This window comes from Suricata suricatta, chromosome 16 (assembly GCF_006229205.1).
Source record: "Suricata suricatta isolate VVHF042 chromosome 16, meerkat_22Aug2017_6uvM2_HiC, whole genome shotgun sequence".
Classification (NCBI taxonomy): Eukaryota; Metazoa; Chordata; class Mammalia; order Carnivora; family Herpestidae; genus Suricata; species Suricata suricatta.
Window position 1 is genome coordinate 54274504 of NC_043715.1, and position 4749 is coordinate 54279252.

General features: G+C 42.8%; 1 protein-coding gene across 1 annotated transcript in view; it reads left to right on the forward strand.

The window, feature by feature from the left end:
* Positions 1-4749, forward strand: part of LOC115281187 (zinc finger protein 345-like) — a 486358-nt gene that overhangs the window by 274741 nt on the left and 206868 nt on the right.

A 4749-nucleotide genomic window follows, 5' to 3' on the forward strand; every position in this document is an offset into this window, starting at 1 on the left:
TTCATAACTGGACCTCCCCTCTGTCATCTGCTTCACTCCCATACCTGGACATGAGGCTTCTGTCTCCTTTCTCCTCACATCCCAGACGTCCTTCTTTTGTTCCAGAAAGATGACCAGGTCTGGCTTTGACACAATAAGACCTGTTTATTAGAAGAAAAAAGTATGAGTGTTGTTGGAGATCCTGACTTCTGATCCACTACTGTGCTTAGTAGAGAAGAGAGGACATAGGAGCATCCTAGAAAATTATTCTCCAAATGCTGTGGTCCAACAATCCCTTTAGAACACTCAGGAGGAATTTTCCAGGTCAGATCTGGACCTCTGTTTCCGAATATTACCATGACAATAATGGGTAGAAATTGGTATATATGGTGTCAGAAATACCATTTTTATGCCACTCAACATTTAGAATTGCCATTAATCTATGGAAATTATGACGTTACCCTTAGGAAAGGGAAGCTAAAGTTGAAAAGGAAACACCAGGAAGATCTTTCTATGTACAAATCCCTACTTTTCCCCCTGACTTCAGGGATCTCAATCCCAGTCATGCAAAGTGGAAGATTCTAAGAGACAGTCTTCAAAGGAAGAAACAAAACCCTGAGTGTGGTCTGGGAAGTCTGGAAGGTGTCGTCTTGCCCAAGAAGAGGAGGTGTCCGTAGTTCTCTAACATCACATCCCTGTACAGTTCCCGCTGGCTGTGGTTCAGGCATCCCCACTCCTCCTCACAGAATTCTATGGCCACATCCCCGAAGGTCAGCAATTCATGCAACAAATACTAGTTACCAAGTGGCCATAAGCAGCATTCATAATGGTGTGTAAAATGAAAAAGGGCGTTTTAATGTCACCAGCTGGACCCCAAGATTTGACCTTCAAGCTTATGTGCTTATACCCCCCAATCTTAGTCACACATTTTAACCTCTTCTTTCCACCTTATCTTTTACTTCAGGCAAAGCAGTCCATGGGCACAGTCTACTGTAGTGGAAACAGAAATCATCCAACAAAAGGGAATGACTGCCCCGAGGAAGAGCTTGGACTGGTTCATTTCGAGATTAACCCCTGACTCCCTCCTAAGCAAATGGATAATAGAGTAAACCACGGAGTGAGGTACAGTTACCTTTGCCTCATATTTTGTTTAATATATTATTTCTTAGAGCACAAGTGAGAGTCGGGGAGAGAGAGAAAGAGAAAGAGAAAAAGAGGAAGAGGAAAAGGGAGAAATAATTCCAACCAGAGTCCAGTTTGGGGCCTGTTCTCAGGACTTTGAGATCGTGACCTGAGCCTAAATCAAGAGGTTGAAGCTCAAAGGACTGAGCCACCCAGGAGCTCCCTTTTACCTCATTACAATACTAAAACTTCTACCCAAGGAGGAGCACAAATTTCATTTTCTATGAAATGTACAGAATATGTAGAGAACTGTTTTCTTAAGGCTTATGGGCAACCTTGCACTCAATCTGCATGAGATGATGGCCTCCCCCTTCTAAATATCCACCTGCACCCTAAATGAAAGGACACTGTTCCCCCTTCTTCTGTGAGACTGCTTTGGAAGTTACTTCCTGTGATCTCCTTATTTCTTATAAATCACTTTTTCTTTGTCTCATATTCTCACCTGGTATAGTGCTTTTGTGACGCACCAAGGAATGAACATGTTTCAGTTCAGTTGTATTAGGAGAATTGGTTCTGGCTCTGGTGAGTTTCCTGCTTTATGAAATAAGATTATTTGTAATACAGTGTTATCCTCTAATATAGTCTTTACCTTTGAGGTAAGAAGCTTTATAAATACTGCATGTATTCAAGAGAATTTGTAAATTGAAGGCTTCAACATAAATATACATTTTTAATACTATATTTATATCATACAGTGCATGTGGTATATATGTCTTAAATGGAAAGTTCAAGCCCCATGTCCCCCTCAGTGCTGACCCTGTGGCGCTTCCTTGGGATTTGTGTGCTTGCTCTGCAACTCTCTTGCTCTAGGTCGCACGAGGTCTCTAAGATAAACTTCAAGAAAAAAAAACTACAAGAAAAAATATATATACTTACATACAAGGAAAGAAAACATAAGAGAAGGAAGTTTCCAGTTTAAATGTGATGGTGTCTGGAATCGCTTAGGGAATCTGTCTAAAATCAGTGCAATTGATCAGAAGGAAAATATGAACATTACAGGGGAGAAATCTGGCAGAGAGCGCAAAGCCAAGTAAAAGAAGGTAACTCAACTGTAAGGAAACAAATTGAACTCAGTACCTAAGTCACACCTCAGGACACATGATCACGAGTGTCTTCTTGTGACCTCCAAACAGTAAGTCAGAATATAAACAATTTTGAGGGTACAGTGGATTTTTACAGCCTTCAGACACATATACTTCCCATGTTTTGTAATATCTAGAATATTTTCAGGTATGTTTTCCACATCCTCAGGAGCAGGAACATTCCAGGTTATTCTGTGCCTCATATACACCTTGTGTATTTGTGCATTTTCATAATCCTACTCTACCCAGAGCAGAGAAATCATCCAAATCAGACAAAATGGGAACGGTTTTCGTTGAGTGCAATCCCAGGACCAGATCCCATCAGTAATAAGAACTTGGACTCCACACTCTCCCCTCTGGATCTGACACAAAGGGAATCTTTTCAATACTTGTAAAAATTTAATTCAAAGGGACAACTAGTGTTGCCCTCCAGGAATCCAGGTCGGAGAGGAGGGAGAGAAGTCTCTGGGAGGTAGGGGAGGATTGTCCTAAACATCTAAACTTGAAAATTATTTCCAAAAAGGTTAAATATTATGTGGAAACATAAAGCAGAAGCATCAGAACTGAAAAAGAAAAAATCATTGGCATTTAGGAAAATTTTTTGTTGAGAGAGAGAGACAGAGAGAGAGAGAGAGAGAGAAAATCTTACATAGGCTCCAAGCTCGGAAGGAACCATGATGCAGGGCTGGGTCACAGGGACCTGAGCAGAAACCAAGAGTCTGATGCTCAAAACGCTGAGCCACCCGAGTGCCCTGCAATTCCTGCAAGCTTGGAATTTCCCCAATGGAAGGATGCAGGTCTGAATCAACCTGACTCCATGACAGGCTCCAAGTTCCCCTCTGACCTTGGAGGCCCAGGTGTCTGCTTCTTAGAATCATTAGACAATAGAAGGGCACACGTTGCCAAGGAAGGAGAAACAACCCTTGTAACACCCAATCAGGAAAGGCCAGTTGACACCTTTAATATTTCTAAGGGCAGGCCTAAAGATAGAAGCCATAAGATAATCACCTATGGCTTAAGGCTGGTCATGCACTCCATGAGGGTCCTGGGTCCACTCTGTAATTGGTCAATACTCTAAATGTTGTGATTGGCTCCCACCAAAAGTAACAATGTATGGTTAAAGTTACTGCCATTATTGATAGGCGATAGTGATTGGGTCACTATACCTGTGTCACAATTTCCTGTAACTCCCCCTTCCAGAATCCCATAAAAAGCCCTCCCCACCTTTGCTGGGGGCTCTCAGCATGGATCCACTGTGCTAGTAGAGTCTGTGAACTGGGGCTTCGGCCTGGCCAGCCTAAACCTGTAATAATAATAAAGCCCTTAGTTTCTGAATGTGTGACTCGGTCTCCCTGGTGGTTTCTGGTTTGGGGGGACAATATTAAAAATCTGGGCATAACACCAGAAAAAGAAAACAGGGCCTCTGACCAGGGGCAAAAGGCTCACCTGAGAACTAGCCATTTCTTCTTTCACTTCTTCCTCTAGATTTCTTTCTCAGATGATCTTCCTGCGGAAATCACAGCTGAATTAGAAAAAAAAATGCCTTTAAAGCCAGGAACACAATCTCACCACATTAATCTCCTCCCCTGCAGACAAGGCTTTGAAATGCAGAAAAGGCCCCACTTCCTCCTAGTCCTTAGTGTCAGGAGCTATTCAGAAACTTGTGAGCTCCTAGTGGGAGACCAATCCCGGCGTTTCCCCTCTCTGTTTTCAGGGGGCCTCCCCTCCCACAGAAGCCCAGAAATTCTGCTTGGGCACAAAAACAGTTTGCTATGCTACCTGACTCTCCCCAACTCCTGTACAGGAGACCTGTTACCGCTCCTGGAGGAGAAGCCTTCCTGCTTAACCCCGGCCTCACTCAGAATTATAATAGAAAAAGGTAGGATTCCGTAGGCAGAGCAGGGAAGGATTAGGCCAGGAGGTCCCTGGCTGGGGAAAAACACCTCATAGAACAATGCTGGGCATGTCTGGCCACAGCAACACCCACCGAGGTGCCTCTTCAGAATGTAGCAGACACACCTACTCCCCCTCAGGTTTCCCTCAGGAATAGTTTGACTAAAGACAAATCTGTATAGTCTTCTGAATGATAAGGTTGGAGCTTTGATAAAAGACTTTCCTACTTTTATTACAGTCATAATGGTTTTCTGGCAAATGAGTCCTCAGACGTTATTAACATTTGAACCCTGGTAAATATTTTCTCAGATTCACTTCATGGAGCAATTGTTTTCACTGAAGATGCTTTGGTTCTCTTGGAAGGGCAACTGCTCAGTGAAGGACTCCTCAAAGGGGATGCAAGTTCGCACTTCTTTCTTCCTGTTTTAAGTCTCTGATTTTCAGAAACATTTGACTGAAAGGTCAATGTACTCCTAGTGTCAAAATCGTACAAATAAGTATTTTCAGCATGGAGTAGGGAACTTTCCAGATGTTCCAAGGTTTTGTTGTGCAAATAGGTACATTTGACCATTTGATTTGAGCCTTTGTTTATAGAAACACACCGCCTTGCAGA